An 18,045-nucleotide genomic window follows, 5' to 3' on the forward strand; every position below is an offset into this window, starting at 1 on the left:
GTTTGAGCCTTAAGTAAGGTGATTCTTACTTAATTTTAACAATAAAATAGCCTCATGGATTTATTTACTGGAACTAGACCATTCTCTGCACAATAGGTGTTAGGCATGCTGGAGCTTTTCATTGCCCTGGCCTACCAGATCCCCATGTGTTCAGCCCCCCACTCAAATGTTCATGCCCCTGAAGATTGGTGTAAGGAGCTGCCACCAGAAGATCTCCAAAAGGCAGTGAAAAACAATCCAATTAATTTTGGATTTTAATCACTTCAGTAACACATTGGAGCCTTGGTTATAGTGTAAGGTGATTTTTTTTAAGGGGTAAAGCACTTTTCCTAATAGGACCAACCTTGAAATATTTAGGCAATCCGTACTTAGGCACAATCTGTTTCAACTGGAAACTAGCACTGGTGACCCACAAAGCAATAAACATGCACACAGCTGTTACTACTGCATGCTTCTGCAACTTCAGTAACAGTGAATATGTGCAGTGTACTAAATTCTCCTTTCAAGCTCAATGCACCGAGGAAGAGTAACTCTAAAAGAGACTAGGGCTCCTGGGTTTAAATTTAACACTATTTAAGGAAAGCAAACCTTTGCTAGGGGACATAGCTGTTAACATTGTGATTTTTCAAGCATTAGGGTTCTAATGGGGTTTGACTGTTCCAGAGATAACATATTTTTTTCTAGGTAACATATATCAAGTCCGATTACGAGCAAAAGCTACAAAATTTTACTGTAATGTGAAATACTGTAATGTCAGATAGCATTATTTATCTGCTTAATATGACAAAAAGCATTAATTGCTGGGAGCCATGATTCAGTCCAGCAATATGGAAATCCATTTTGTGCTTATCTCATCAGTTGTTGCAGAGTTTTCCTAATGAATTGTGATGTGAGATTCTGCTGGGAAATGTGTTTGTCCCCCCCCCCCCACCTGCAGGTTCATTGTGCTCACTGTTGTGACATAGATCCTCCATTAACTAAATGTTTTTATTAAGGTAGTGCCACGACACATCACGGGCGCATCTCTTTCCTCTTCGATATCTGGAATAGCCGTAATCATTACTCCACATGCAGTTTTAATTATTAGGATTTACCAAACGGACTAAGTGGCTAATGTTCATTGTTTTAAAAGTCCCTCTTAACTTATTCAATCAGATTAAATGTGTCATCCATTTCCAATCAAGGTGGTATGCATATATCCCACAGGAAAGAGAAAATGCAGCACACTCTGATCTAATGACTTTTACATAAAGGTTGCCTTAATGCTTTACATTTTGCAACACAGAAACTGATCTTAATTCCCACTGAAGTCAGTGGTAAGTTTCTCATAAAACTGAGGAGAGGGGCAGAAACCACACCTTCTTCCTGGTTAATAGTGATCATTGACTATAAGAAAAACTAGTTACTTTTACACACACACACACACACACACACACACACATTTGACCTCAAGTGCATATGCCCATGGTCACGTAGACCCCATTAACTGGATGCATATTTTGATGTGGATGCCTGGAGGTGGTGGCCACGACCACTTTGGCCACACCTGCCACTGGCATATGTCTCCCAGAGGGTTGGTGAAAAGACAGTAGCGGCCAATGTGGTGGGGCAGAATTCCCCTTCATCCACACCAGTATTGCTGCAGCTTACCCGGTGATGTAGGAGCCAACTCCTAGAGGCCAAAGATCCCTCCAATAAAATATTTGAGGAGGCTGCCCCCCCCCCAAGTTGATGGGCATTGCCATTCAAATGGTGTATGTGCACCACACCATGTGATCAATTATGTGGGGTGGGGCTTACCTGTCCCCCAATACTTTAACACCCTTTGCGATCTGGCTGTATGAGTGGAATGGATTGTTATAGCCCAGAGAGTCACCAAATCTCACACAGGAAGGATGAATTGTCTGATTCCAAATAACATGAAGTGACTTTGTAGACAAACTGCAGAAGCTTGCCCTCCTAATGGTCAAACTAGGTGTTATGTGAACCCAGTGTTTTAAATTGTATATTTAGGATTCATCACTTCTCTCTTGTAGGAAAAAAAAGCTATGTGGGCCTCTAATCTGCATCAGAAGTGCAATGTTGGAAGCGAGGTTCCTAACCACGCTATTTTCCTGTTGAAAACTATCCCTGAAGCTACTAGATTCCCCCAAAGCAGTATAGTTAAGAAAAGTATATTGTATTGCTTTTCCTTGTAGAGAAATAGACTCCGTTGGTCCACTGAATTGGAAGTGGAGAGGGGAAATTAGCATCCCATCAGAAAGATTAGATTGTAGGACAGGTAAAGTAAAGGTAAAGATACCCCTGACCGTTAGGTCCAGTCGCAGGCGACTCTGGGTGTGTGTGCTCATCTCACTCTATAGGCTGAGGGAGCCGTCATTTGTCCGCAGACAGCTTCCGGGTCATGTGGCCAGCATGACTAAGTCGCTTCTGGAGAACCAGAGCATCACATGGAAACGCTGTTTACCTTCCCACCGGAGCGGTACCTATTTATCTACTTGCACTTTGACGTGCTTTCGAACTGGTAGGTGGGCAGGAGCAGGGACCGAACAACGGGAGCTCACCCCGTCGCGGGGATTTGAACTGCTGGTCTTCCAATCGGCAAGCCCTAGGCTCTGTGGTTTAGATCACAGCGCCACCCGCGTTCCGTGCAGGACAGGTAAACTTAACTAAATTAGAATTACCAGATTCTTTCTGGCTACAGAAGTCAAGTGGATACATAAGCTAGTGCAACAACAGGATGACCCTCAGACGTTAATTCTGAATGGCTCCATGCAGATTAAATGGATATTTTTAAAAACAGTATTTTTACATTTTGCAAGATAAGTCACATATCAATGTGGCCGAATAAACACAAATGCATTGGACATGTTAGGCAAGGATATGCAAACAGTATTTGACATTGTGCTATTTTGGGTGTTTGTTTCCCGGGAAAGAATTGGCAATATATTTCTCGGTTGCATTGTATTTTACATGCTCCCTTTTGCAAGATATATTAGCTACTCAAATCAGAATGCTACATTAACCACATATTTAAACCAAAATATTCATAATAGACCTTAAAAAAAAGAGAAAGGCCAAATCACAACAGATTAACCCACATTTTGCTATTCACTCTGGTTTTATACTGGCGCAGCTGAAAAGTTCATGAATTGAAAAAAAAAATGCAGGCCAAGTAGGAAGCTGCCTGTAGGTGTGCTTGCTATGGATAAACCAAGTCAACTACCATGTGCATACAGTCATTCTGCAAGGAAGCTGTTAGGGACAGCCAAAATTAGAATGGCCTTTTAGAATAAGAGAAGGAAATGAAGGTAAAGAAAACAGCAATTCTTAATAGAACACAGTTGCTTTCTTAAAGAGAGTGGAGGAGTTACAATCTGATCCCTTAAGCCTTTGCTCCTGGCAATTACGTGCTTGATCAATTGCTATATACAGCATCTAGAGAGCATTTTTACAACCACAGACGCTGTCAGTGAAACTTAAGCAGGGCTTCAGCTCGGAGATCTGTTTTTAGTCTAGGGCTCGATCCTGGAATATGTGCAGAGGATAGGACCTCGGAACTATGAGTAGAAGACTATTCTATCATAAATGAATTCCCTTTCTCTCACACGTGACAAAGCACAGGAACCACTGTCCTGTAGTGCTATCCTACAGTTCTAAGTACAGTAGTAGGTATATGAATGAATGAAGCCATGTGATGTCATATTTTTGTATACCGTATAGACATTTTTAAATGTTAAGCAGTGTAGATATGTGTTTCAATAAATAAATAATTACTGGACTCTGTGCTTTCCAAGTTTTATTATGCTGAGACACTGACTTTTTGAAATGCTGTGAGTTTCACCAGAGCTATTGTAGTCTACATTTTACACAAGCTTTCAGCTGTGATGAAAATTATTCTTGTTCCTAATCAATGTTTAGGCCTTGTGGTCCAACGCATTTCAGAGATGACAAATATGAATTAAAGATCACTTCACAGAAAGGTAAATTCTGAAAGTTCATGGCTCTTTCCCTGTTAGAATTGTTGAAATGGCAATGTGAAATTTGAAAAGATTGGCAATTTTTGAGGGGGGGGGGAATTGTAGAAGGCTATTATTGCTTATAATAATTTGTATATACTTTTAAGTCACTTGCATTCAAGCTTCTGACTTATGTCTTTGAAATGCTTGTGACAGTCTAGAATGGATTTGCTACTGAGCTGTAATTCAGTGAAGATTTCCTATTGCTGCAAAAGAGAAAAATGGATTTCTCCAGCTCCTGCTCAGCTGTAGCCTTCCTCTTTGTCCCTGTTGACCATGAAAGAGAAAAGTAACAGCCTCATGGCAGCTGCTTCTCTCTTTGCACTGTGGCCCTCAATTCAGGTAACTGGCACAGAGGCAAAAGGGGAGTGGGAGTTGCTCTCTTGTTCCCTGTACAGGCAGTATAAATCATCCCATGGTGGAGTCCTAAGGAAGCTTTGAGACCAGATGTCATCTATGCAAGAGCACAAAAAGAAAGCGGGAATGGAAATGTAGAGAAGTCTTCATTGACATCCTACAAGTTCACATAGTTCAAGCAAGATCCCCACAGACAAGAAAGAGACAATTATATTGCCATTAGTTCAGAAACACTGTGGGAAACAGAAAGCATATGACGAAGAAAAGATTTTTAAAGAAATAGTTTAGGAGACCAAGTTGCAGAGGTGGCGGGAAGAAGTCTTTAAGCAGGCACAGCAGATAAAATATTTAAACAGCCAGCACATTCTTAGGCATCCTGTTCCCATGCATGTTGCTTTTGAAATGACTAAAAGGGGCTAACCTGCCATTTAGTGTGCAACCTTACAAAATTACTTTTGGGATAGGTAAGTAATAATAATAATAATAATAATAAGTAAAGGAAAGGGACCCCTGACCATTAGGTCCAGTCGCGGACGACTCTGGGGTTGCGGCGCTCATCTTGCTTTATTGGCCAAGGGAGCCTGCGTACAGTTTCCGGGTCATGTGGCCAGCATGACTAAGCCGCTTCTGGTGAACCAGAGCAGCACATGGAAACGCCGTTTGCCTTCCTGCCGGAGCAGTACCTATTTATCTACTTGCACTTTGACGTGCTCTCAAGCTGCTAGGTTGGCAGAAGCTGGGACCGAGCAACGGGAGCTCACCCCATCGCAGGGATTCGAACCACCAACCTTCTGGTTGGCAAGCCCTAGGCTCTGTGGTTGTTATAACCCACAGCGTTAATAATAATTTATTATTTATACCCCACCCATCTGGCTGGGTTTCCTTTCCCCAGCCACTCTGTGCGGCTTCCAACAAAAGATTAAAAACACATTAAAACACCAGACATTAAAAACTTCCCTAAACAGGGCTGCATTCAGATGTCTTCAGAACGTCAGGTAGTTGTTTATATCTTTGACATCTGATGGGAGGGCGTTCCACAGGGCAGCCGGAAAGTGAGAAGACCTGACCTAGAAATATATTCTGAAGTTCTAAACTGCAGTGTCCACATGTCATTGTCAGCACTGAAACGCCATTTTATATTCCCCTCATATTAATCCAGATTTCTGCTTTCCATGGAAACACACACACACACACACACACACACACACACACACTGTCGTCGATGGAATGCTTGTGATATCTGAATAAGCTGTTTGCAACATCAAGTTCTTTTCTGAGAGCTTCCCTGGAGAATAAATTACTATGGCTGCAACCTTACCCACCTGCTCCTTATGCTGTTCTGGGTGTGTGTGAATTGAGTGTTGGTATCCCCCTGCTCACTTCTTCAGCCAGCTCCCCACCTGAGTGATGCTCTTCTGCCTGCTGAAAAGTGTGGATGGAATGCCCGCCAGTGGTATCTGCACTAGAGAAAACAAGTCGGAAGTCCTGGAATGGGACTTCCCAAGGGCAAGGCAGAACCAGGCCTGAATTCACCTTCAATCCGCTGGATCCAAGCCACTCTTAATGGCCAGAAGTGGCCAGCATCAGGCCTGATCTGCACAAAGCTAAACATTAGACAAAAAAGAGTCCCAAATGGAATTGGGAATATGGTACACTGTGAGAGGGGTCTACTTCCCCCCCTCCCTTGCTATTCTTAAGGAATATCAGCTCTCTCTCCCAGGAGCTGTTATTATTAGCCTTGGGAGGGCGGGTAAATCCAAGTATTGCAAGGGGCCAGTCTCTTCTCTGCAAGCCCATTGTATAGCTTTTGAAGAAGAAGAAAAAGATGCCACACCCTTGAGGAGAACTCGGCATTCTCTCTCTCTCTCTCTCTCTCTCTCTCTCTCTCTCTCTCTCTCACACACACACACACACACACCCCTCAATACTTTCTTCAAACTCTTCCTGTTGGCCCTGAAGACTGAACTCCAAGGTATTACCAAAATGGCCCTACAGATTCCAATGGGAATTGAATAAAGCCATTCCAGTGCAATTTACTTCGCCCCCACTTCAGATCCCAATCGTACAACAAGTCATTTAGGATAACTTTAGTTGCTGGTTATTCCCACCACTACCACTTAGTGCAACGTAAGCACCTCTGAGATGTGCCATACAGAAAAGGCCTCCAAATAGTGAAATCTCCATGGGGAGGGACTGAAGTTAATATAGAAAATTCTGTATGAAGTTAACAAAATATGCATTACTTTGTCGCCTGTGATGAGGGCTCTTAACACAACTCAGGGGACTGAGTCCTAGGCTGATGGAAATCGACATGCCTCCATTAGCTTCAATTCTTAATTGGCTTAATTGAATTCCGTTGGAATTTGATGGGTTTTCCGAAGCTGCTAATATCGTATGTTACAGGAACTGGGGCTGGTATATAACGCATCATCCCAATCTCTCCAGCAAAGGAACTAACCTGATTTCTGCTGTAGAAACGGCAAATGCCCAAAAGCTTGTTGATGAAACACTTACTGGTCCAACTGTATTCTTAGCACATGTCCTCAAGAGTCACAAGAGAGCCCTGCTTCCCACCTTCCTCTTGATGTGTCACAGGGGCAGGGGAAAGCAGCATGCTAAACTGGTCAGGAGAATATCTCCTATACCCCTCTTCCTGCCCTTTCCTCCCCCTTCCGTTCAGTCAAGTTACTTGAGCTCCAAAGTTCATATAATTTGCCTGGAACAGCCCATCATTCTTATTGTGAACATGAGAAATGGGTGCAAAAGGAAACCCAACGGGGATTCCTCCATATAAGGGATGCTGTGGTGGTGGATTTCCTTTGTTGGCCTGGGTGGGTGCAGGACTAGGTGAGCTTTGGGAACCCTTCCAACGCTATGATTCTTCGAGTCTATACAAAGTCTGCAGCTGTGTTGGGAAGGATCATGCCCTAAGTATTAGTTTAGAAAGGTAATCTTCTAATGGCATTTAAAAATCAGTGAATACCTCTTCAAAAATTGCAGCTACTATTCAAGAAACATTTACTGACATTAACTATAGAAGACGTATAGCTTTCTGTAATTAGTGTGCACCCTTTAGATGTGGCTAATTACCTCTTATCAATTAATTTTTTCTCATTAGAAAAAAAAATGGGACTGTAGTCATGAGAGAGAAACGAGAGGTCCGGACCCATACGGCAGCAGAAAATTCAGCTAGATAATGTCTCCGATTTGGTTAATTCCAGGTGACTATCGGGTTATTCAACCTAGGAGAATTTAATGATTCTGGACAGTTCATGCAATGAATGTCCCTGTAAATCATTCATAATTACAAACATAAAAATTAAAAATCAGTCTGAGGAGAAAGATAACATAATATTAATGATGGAGGGCAATAAGCTAGAAATGGACGGCTTGGCCTTTTAATCAAGGACACACTGATGGGAGACCTGTAAACCTTATAGGATTGTATTGGAAATTCAGAACTATATAATTTAATCAAATTAAGTCATTAACTAAAGGTAGATCCCATATTTTTCTCCACAAATAAGTGGGCTTTTCCTACTGTCAAGGAGAGTCTAATCTATTCTAATAGTTTAGTTTTACTTCTGTTCTTCTTGAAAACTGGGATCATTGAGTTCAGAGGAGCGATATACCCTTTAAAAGGACCTAGGGTCAAATGAAACTCTATGGAACAATCCAGGGTAAAATTTCTTAATTTATGCCTTCAGCTCATAGGTTATTCTGTTAGTCTGTATGGCTGATACTTTGTCCAGAAATCTACATCACACATTCTGTGTCCTTGAGCTGAAGCTGCACCAGCCAACCAGGTAGGCTCTTGTCTGAACGCAGAGGAGAAAGAGAATCCAAGTGCTACAAAACTGTAATAACTCATTTTTGTTGTTTAGTTGTTTAGTCGTGTCCGACTCTTCGTGACCCCATGGACCAGAGCACGCCAGGCACTCCTGTCTTCCACTGCCTCCCGCAGTTTGGTCAGACTCATGTTGGTAGCTTCGAGAACACTGTCCGACCACCTCGTCCTCTGTCGTCCCCTTCTCCTTGTGCCCTCAATCTTTCTCAACATCAGGGTCTTTTCCAGGGAGTCTTCTCTTCTCATGAGGTGGCCAAAGTATTGGAGCCTCAGCTTCAGGATCTCATTAGTTATGGAATACATTAGTTATATACTAATGTATTCCAGACATCCAGTATTACACAAAGTGGGCTTAGGATAAAATAAAGCTTATTCTGAACTTAACAAAAGATGAGATAGTTTATATTTACAGTAGAAAAATCAGGTGGTTATGGTCTAGTTCACGCAATGGTATTCACATGCCTCCAGATGCCTGCAACAGTAATAGCCCCGCTCCCCATACAAGCAGCCACCGGCTTGCAGTTTAGCACACATTTACTGTGCCATTGTAGAAGTGCCATCAATAGGCTGATTGGTTGGTAGGGGTTGTAATGCAACCCCTAGTAGAACAATTGTATGTTCATCACTTGCCAGTCTTTGCAGAGCTCTGTTCAGCCCACATTTCAGCGTATCCATTTGGCTGTGTGAATTAGGGCTATGCACTGAATCTAGATGAACACCAGATCCTTTAAAAAAAATTATTTATATCCAAAGGCCAGATCCTGAACTGAACTGGGCTGATTTGAGCAAATCCAGGTTTTGATTGGATCAGATTAGTCCCAGGTCCGAACAGGCAGCCTAGGGAGGGGAGTAGGTGCACAGCCCTAGCATGAATCTTCTCCACATACAACCTACTAAGTGATCGGTTTTCAAGGGTGGGGGGTTAAATACGTAAGACATATTCAAGTTTTAAAATTCCCAACACAGAAATGCCCCCAAAGTAGTACCTGTAAGCTTTAATTGCCAGTTGGGTGCTTTTGATGCCATTCTCAGTGACCAAACTGTGTCTCCTCCTTGTCAATTGAAAACATGTCTCCTTCCATCTGAAACATACAACTATTGAAATCTTTCTGTTGTATCATATTTATACGTGATCGGTCTTTGTTTTACCCTGTAAAATAGTCAAGTGTAGTCACATTAGCACATTTCATTGTAAGTTAGTAAAAATGAAAGTTAATATGACCTGATCATAATCGTCCATGACAGAAAGTTCCTAATACGATAAAACTTTCATGTCATATTAGAAGGGGGGAAAGTCTGTTCCTGCCTGTTCCAGGTCACTTTCAATGTTGCCCTTGAGCATCAAATACTGGTAATTGCAAACATTTGTCTGTCTGTATAAAAAGAAGTCCCTCGTAGAATTCAATGGAAAACTGAAGATATTATACTGCACATCACCTTTTGGATTTTCAGAATAATCAGCCCTATACTAAAATATCAACAATTCATTAATTAGGTTTAATTTCCCTGGGATTTGAATTCATATCAGATATATAAGCTTCAAATAAACGTTGGGATCCATGTTTCCCAATTGCAAAAACATCAACAGGAAGCAAGGGTCTCTGCTTATTTTACTTATCTCCTCAGAAAGACTTCGGGGAGCTCCTCCCTTCGAGGCTCAGGGTCCAGTTGACCATGAGAGCTCCTGAAAAGATTATCTTGGCTTGAGGTCACTATCAGTGGAGTCATTAACCAGAGGTTTGTGTGCTGGGTTGCCCCACTATACTGTTTTGTATTTAATACTGATCAGAATATCACTGAATAAACGTTTAAATAAAATACATTTTTAAATATCCTCTTTTCATATTTGCTGTTCAGATTAAAACAAAAGAGAGAAAAGAGGAGGAGGGAGTGTGAAAAGAAATGACCAGGTTACAAAGAAAGAAAGAAAGAAAGAAAGAAAGAAAGAAGTGCCGATTTCAACGGTATCGTTGCCTGTGAAATATTACGAATGCAAAATGTAATTACCTTAATGCTATTTTTGATATCATATCAGCAAATTGCACCGAGTCCCCACTGTGACACTTATATTAGGGTAAGAATTATCCTGTTGTGAGTGTCGATCCCAGGGGAAAATGAGGCAGCACAAATGACTGTGATGCTTCAGCAATTAGCTACCTCAAGACAGCAACCACTTTCAATTTTTTTTTTAAAAAAAGATACTTATGGAATGTTTAACCTGTAAACATCTAGAGCGTCCCTTTCCAGTTTGTTTTGATATTTTAAAGCAATTAATTCTCTAGAGGTTTTCATGCTACATGTATATCTTCTTTAGCTTTCTTACCCTTCTTCCTTCCCCATTTGTCTCTGTCTCTCTCTCTCCCCCGCCACTTTTTAATAAGAATAAAAATCCCTCACTGCTCTTGAAATATGCACTGCGGAAATGTGGACGCTTGCAACAAGCATGCCTTATCATTAACACTAATGCCGTAATGCCATAAGACAACAATGTAATGTGCTGGAGGATTATATAACTTCATGTTGAGCAAACAAAAATTAGACCTGCTACAACCCTTTTGATGTTTTTTTTTTAAAAGCTCTCGAGGATTAGGAAGCAGAGACGAAAGAGATGCTTATAGCATTACCTTTCCTGGCAAATGCTTTATACTTTGTCTTGGTCTGTGGGAGATGCCAGCATGGACATCAGAATAAGGTTTAAGTCCCAAAAGCTACAGTACTGTCTACTGATTTATAACCATGCAGGGCCTGAGGAAAGCATTGCACTGAAGATGCCATTCAGAATTCAGCAGTATCTTGTACAGTCCATTATTAACACAGCATGCGGGTCTCATTGTCAGTCCCTTAAACAGCCTGACTAGTCTCTAAGGCTGCCACCTGCCCGTTATTTTATGGGATACCCCTTGACTCAAAAACATTGCAGCCCATAGAAAGTAACCGATGTCCCCTTTTTGTGTTTCACATAGTGTAGAGCCTGTACATTGCTGATGCTAGGGACAAACAAAGGCTATGTTCTGTGGTGTCCTGTGTTGTCCCATGTTGTCCCATGGGATCTAGCATTGCAATTCTCATGTTCTTCCACAAAATGTCCCATATTTCTGCACTTCCATATGATACCATACATGCCCACCATACCACCATCCCCAAATAGCCCATTTCCCCCTGAAATTCTTTTCTAGCCTCTTTTAATTAGGCTTTGCACATTTACCTCTGTCTCAGTCCCAATGAACACAAAGGGACTTACTGTATTTGTGAGAAATCATGCCTAGGATTGCATGTTTGTAGCACCTCAATATAAGGTATTTTTGGAAGATATTTGGTGGTGGTTGCTATTTCTGACATCTAAATAACATAACACTGTGTGATCATTTTGAATCACAAAAGCTTGGCTAAAACAGCTGCTAAGACAGAACTTTGCCAGTGAAACCCATTAACGGTTTTTAGGGACTTCTTGCCTTAAAACTGGATTTCACACCATCCTCAGCCAAAATTTTGAAAAGACCATCTTTACATCAACAAATCTGGGTACAACATTTGTACCAGTTGCCAACTTCCAGCAGAAAGCAAAGACTTGAATATCATCCCTTTCAAAATGCATACAAGTTAGGTTGAGACAAAAAGGATCTTTTAAGGAAGGTGTGGGGAATCCTTTTCAGCCCAAGGGCAGCATCCCTTTATGAGCCACCTTCCATGGGGCACTTGCCAGTGGGGGGCAGAGCAAAAAATGCCTGTTTTATGTTTGCATAGTTGGTTAGTTTCTACATACACTCCTCTCTGTCCTTCTCCCAAGCAGATAAAAAGCATTGTCAGAGATCAAGGACACATTTCGGTCAGACAAAACCACTCGATATGTGAAGCAGGACCAGCAAGGGGCATTGCTTGGGGAGAGGATGTGTGGCATGGGGAGACTCCCGAGGGCCAGATAGGGAGACTGGAGGGCCACATTTGACCCCTGGGCCAGAGGCTCCCAATCTCTATTTTAAGGACATTTATGAGTTCTAGTAAAACAAACAATATCCCAGGATCAGCCATGCCTCTTCTGAATAAGGAAATTTAAGTGGAGTACTGAAAACATTGTGATAACCTTACAATGGAGAGATTTTGGAACTGAAACGTAATCGGAAATGTTAACAAGAGCAATAGATTTCCACATCAAAAATTGTAATTAGATATGCCCTTCTTATGGACTAAGGACATCTTAGAAAGACAAATGCTCAAAGTGTTCAGCCATTGTACCATCTAAGCTGAGGTACTGCTTCCACTTTCAGTACATCTAACTCATTATCTGTGGTTAGGACAGCAAGAGACCAAGTGGAGTGGAATAATCCTACCGCTTCTCAGAGGAAAAATAACAAACAAGAACATTTCACCCTTCCAATAATATTCACTGACTGTAAAAGTGGATAAATGATTCACAGCCTGATCCTATGGATGGGCCTCTGCTGTCATGATGCAAGCAATATAGTTTGCCTGGCTACAATAAATATAGTACGTCTTTTCTGGAAAGTGGCACATAGGCTAGTTTAGTCTTCTTTGTCTCAGGAGAGACAAATTAACAGTCTGTTGAGGGCTGTGGGGCACAATAGCCAGTTTTGTCCTGTGAAATTGGATCCTAAAGACCTTGGTTCTAATCCCGTCATATTATCTATCGTCTCAGAGGCTTGCACCACACTAGGATATAAGGAGAGATGATGACCCTTCTTTACTTGCTTGCTTGCTTGCTTCTTCAAGTCTGTACCAGCAGCGTTGTCATATCTTGACGCTTGGATCTTCATGCCAGGCCCTGGAATGCCAGACTTGAACCAGTGGTTCATTAGAGCTGTCCAAAAGTTGCAAAAAGAAACTATATCCAAAGTAACAACTGGCCTTTATTTGGCAAAATTGTACAATACCTGCTCTGGGAGTAGAACAACATACTATCTGTGTCTTCAGAAATGGAAGCTATTGTTTCTTGTCCTGCTCTTCAGCTGATCAGAACACATCTAGATGCCTCTCATCTAGCAGAAAAATGGAATATATCATTCTCCATCCATGCATTAGTGATCTGTTGATCCTAAGAGCCTCTCTCTTGTTCCTCTCCTCTGTAGAAACACACTGTACATGATAGCTCTCTCCTATAATCTATACTTGAGGCTATTAATGTCAATCTAATGCTAAGTCTATGCCAGTCTAATCTCCACCAAAGACAATGAGTATAATTATTAATGTTATATGCTCTGCCTATGTGTGTGAATAAAGAAGCAGGGCAATAAACAGAAGTGAAATAGCCTGTTATGTGCATAGCTGTAGAAAGGATTCTTACTTAAAAGATTTACCCCTCCATAATAGTGTGCATATGCCACATACTCTTTCAATGCACATCTAAGCTTATTTCTCCCCCTATATATGGTCTTCCCTCAACCCTCATAATGGGTTAGGATGTAGATGGGGTCTTGCTTTGGATTTTAACAAGGTCCTCGCACTTCTCACTCTGTGGAAAGTGTGCTGCAGTGCTACAGACAGAGTGCACCATTTTCTAAAAATGATGATCAGGGTGACGAAAGGGGTCCGTGCAACAGTGAAAGCACTGCTGCAAACAGAGTGGGGCAGCTTTGGAAGCAGCAAGCAGCAAGCACCTTTGCACAACCACAGGTGAACCCTATTGAGTGGAATGAATCTTATATACCAGGAGCTCACCCAAAGCTGCAACACCACAATAATGGTCAAGTCAACGTGATTCATCCAGAAGATGTGAGTGATGGGTTGTGGCCTTAGAATGGCAGGAAAGGAATTTTGATTGGACATTTTGATTGCATAAAACAACTCATATGCACTTTAAAAATGTTCATAAATACATTCACACATCTGCAAAAGAGGCATTTTGTAGCATAAGCAGGATGGGAGGGCGTAAATATGGTTGTATGTCAATATCCCGATCCCTCCCGTGGTGAAATAAAGACACAGGACACAATGTCTAAGGTTAATGGGCATTAAAAGGCCACAACTTTATTGGTTACGGTTGTTGAGCGGTATTGGCTTAGGCATTGGAACTAACCGACTATATCTGACTCCAGCACGTTGTGCTGGCAGTCCAGGGAAGGGTTAACCACTGATGGGAGAGAGCCCTGCCGCTGCACATCGGCTAGGGACTCACCCTGTGATTACTTATCTGGGGCGTGCCTTTGGCCCTCACCTACCACGGCTTCGGACAGGGACACGCCCCCCGGACTCATTTACTGAAGTACCCTTCAGAGCCTTGGGGGGAGGTGAAGGCCCAACCCCCCCCCCCACCTTCAACCTTTCTGAGATAATCCAATGCCTAACTGCCATTCGAGCCTCAAAGAGGCTCGCCGCCAATACCCTCACACCCGCAACCAATGCCTAAGTGCCAACAAGATATCCGCAAGCCAAACATCATTTCCGTCATCTGAGAGATGAACGCCATCATTCCGATAAAGGGCCACCTCGCTGAACTTTATTGCAGGGTGGGGGATGACCCGGCCCCCCAGTGCTGACATGCTACGTGACACCGCTTTGTCCAGCAACTTCCTGGCTCTGTTGACAGCAATGGGGCAGAGACAGTCACGCCAAGTTCGCCTCTCCAGTAACGCCGTTGAGGAGCAATTTCAGCTGGAGCGATTTCAGCCAGAATGATTTCAGCGAAAAGGTAAGTTTTCCCCGAGGCTTGAAACCAGCGGGAGTGATTTCAGCGAAGGCTTGATCCGGCGAAGCTTGAATCCAGGCTTGATCAGACGAAAGCGTGCAGGATGGGAGCAGGAAGCAAGAGGCTGAGCCCTGGCTGTGTTCTGGCTTAAATGCAGCCAGCCATGCCCGTCAGCTGTACCAATTGGTCAGCTAGCCGGGCACCACGCCCAGGACTCAGCCAACAGGGGCAGGGGATGGAGCCATCCCCTGCGCACGTGTAGGGCTTGTGCTGAGTGCAAACCCCCTCTCCTTCTTAAGAGGCGGAAGGGGCTTTACTTGGGGAGAGGCCATCGCTCAGTGGTAGAGTACATCCTTTGTGCACAGAAGGTCCTAGGCTTATCTACAACATCTCTAGTTAAAAGTACCAGGTGACAGCTGATGGGAAAGACCTCTTGCCTGAGACCTAGCAGAAGTGCTGCCAGTCAGAGTAGACTAGATCAGAGAAGAGATGTGTGCCCTTTTATATTCCGGAAGAAGATTCAGCTCCAACTTTTCTCTTCTTTTGGTACATGGTTAGCATATTTTACATACATATTTTAGCATATATCACAACTCAACCAATACTCTTGCAAGTTCACATTCTTTTTAAATATAGACTTATGATATAGCAATGTTTAACACCTCCTTTTCATATTAGTCCAACATACCATAAGTTAGCCTTCTGTGCAATTTTACATTGTTATAATTTGCTATGTGGACAGGCAAATGTATGATGATAAGTACATGAATACATCACACTTGGTATAACTTTTGTGCTGAACATAATCTACATCTCACTTAACGATCCTTCCTCTGGGGGAAGAAAACTACTGAATTAAAGAAACTGACATGCTTAGGATACAATATTCTGATGAATTATAACAAATTTGAATAGTTCAATGAATTTCAGTATTACTGCTTTTTAATCATATGTGATAACCAAACGAATGTGAATTCTTCCATGTGTTTTTGACCATTTACCTGTCAATCAAGATGACTCCGATGTTTCTTTTTTGGTACATGAATGCTTTGGCAGCAGAAACTAATGAGATAAGCCAAATATAACTACAGTGACAGGGTTTGCCTTGTCCTGCTGTGAATGATCATATCAGGGTAAATGTTACTGTAACTTCTGGCAATGGACACTCAGATTTATAACATGAGTGGCAAGAGTGTTATAAAGGGATTGAAACTACTTCTGTTATTTATCCTGAATGTCTCCATGCTTGTCTCCATCCTTCAAACCAAAGGGCAGTTTGGGGCTAAGTATCTAAGCCTGCATATTCCTATACCTGGGAATAAGCCCTATTACACTCAGGGGGCTTATTTCTGTAGCTCTTTGAATCCCAATTCTCTCCATGGCTGTGTACTTAGCACTACTTGCCTCACCTTTATCCCTTCCTCTCCCTCCATCTTTCTATTTTTATGTCAGTTAAGGGTTGCTCAAGAGGAGAGGAGGCAGGTATTGCTGAGAGTCTGTTCTGCACTGTTGCATACACAAAAATGGTTGTGTTCAACTTTACTTTGCAAATTCATGTGCTTGAGTTCACCCTCCCGCACTTCCCCTTGGTAAATGCTTGCCTTTTGGTTTGTCCCTATCTTATTTCTTGCGAGTGAAATGACAAGAACGAGAACCGATATGAATGCTCCAGATCTGCTGCACCCATTGAGCTCCCTTCACTTTCCACGACATCAAGAGCAATCATTTTGACCTGTATATTTGGGTAAGCGCTTGCTGAACACAATTCTCTCTGGCAACATCCTTTGCCTCTGAAATACCCAGGAGTTACGGGAAATCCCTGCAGCAAATCTCTGCTCGAAGCTTTTCCTCATTGTGCCCCAGGGATGCAGGCAGACTAACCTTGCTGTATGTGATAGCTGATGGAGCTTGTGGCTGTTTTGCAAACAACTTTTCAACTTTTAAAGGCAGCAGTATCCAAAGCAAGTCCCCACTGAATGCCTGCCAAAGTAGACTGCCAGCCTGAGACATGAAAGTGCTTGATTATGGCCATACATTGAATTGAAGACACAATGGACAGATCTCTGCTCTGATCCCCTCCATCTAGATTCCAAAGTGATGCCTGCACTTTACCAAAGTGACATTTCTGTCCTCAGTCATATATATAGAATGTCTTTTTAATTGCAGTCAGAGTTCACATCTCCTGAAATAAATGAGGTCATAGGACACGTAAGAATTCAGAACCATTTTGGTGCTATTTTAGCACCATTAAAATAAAATAAAAAAAATCCAGCCAATGTTCTATGCATTTGGAAAACACACACAAACCCTCAGTGTGGAAGAAAAAAAAGATGCAGACAAATCTCACGCAGCAAAGCATGTTAAGTAATGTTTGAGATCAGATCTTCTAAATGTGGTTCATTTGGGCTTCTTAAAGAGGTTTTGAAAAATATTCGACTAAAATTAATGAACGCAACCACAGCTTAGTGACAACTGAGTCTCATTATAAAGAATGGCGTAGGAAGTTCCCTTAATTTCAATGGAATGTAGTCATGAGTAACTGTTGCTAGATTATTCCCCAATGACTACAATTCAACACAGAATTAGGCACGCTTCCACTCTCTGAAATCAATGGCCTTAGATACTCTGGGCAGAATCACAAACAAGCACCCCAACCCAAGAGCAGGAATCATGCCCAGGGCCAGATGATGCATGCATGTTCCCCCACATTCACAAGCTAAATCTCTCACTTGATCCTTGTATATAAATATCCTGCTAAAAACAAATAAATGCCGTCTCAGACAGACAATTTCCTCATCTCTAATGGCATATTCTGTTGATTCTTTTTATTCAAAATCACTAGGAAGACCCCTTGTGTTACACTTAGCTCGTTATTTGTCACATGGGGTTCTGTGTTCCTAATGAACTGTTAAAAAGCCGTTAATTAGTTATGTAAATTAGAGAAAGAGAGCACTGTAGAATTAATGGAACTCGGGAATTATTCAGCTCAGCTTTCCGCCTAGTCCAAGCTACTGCTTGACACGGCAGAATTGCTAAAAGCTCATAAGAACAAGATCACTATAACCCAGATTTTAAGAACCAACTACTTTCTATATATTTTTAAAAAGAACTAGGGTTGGGGTGGACTCCACTGGGAAATTATCCTGCACAAGCTGTACTGAAATGAAGACATATCTGATGCA

The 18,045-nt window shown here is 42.1% G+C and overlaps 1 long non-coding RNA gene across 1 annotated transcript; it reads left to right on the forward strand.

Annotated features, from left to right (window-relative positions):
• The first annotated feature begins 2,227 nt into the window (after positions 1-2,227).
• LOC117060808 lies at positions 2,228-3,069 on the forward strand. The gene is made up of 2 exons (XR_004428035.1): positions 2,228-2,281; positions 2,660-3,069. It is a non-coding gene; the product is annotated as an uncharacterized LOC117060808 (long non-coding RNA).
• Positions 3,070-18,045: the final 14,976 nt, after the last annotated feature.

Source organism: Lacerta agilis, chromosome 1 (assembly GCF_009819535.1).
Source record: "Lacerta agilis isolate rLacAgi1 chromosome 1, rLacAgi1.pri, whole genome shotgun sequence".
NCBI classification, from domain to species: Eukaryota; Metazoa; Chordata; class Lepidosauria; order Squamata; family Lacertidae; genus Lacerta; species Lacerta agilis.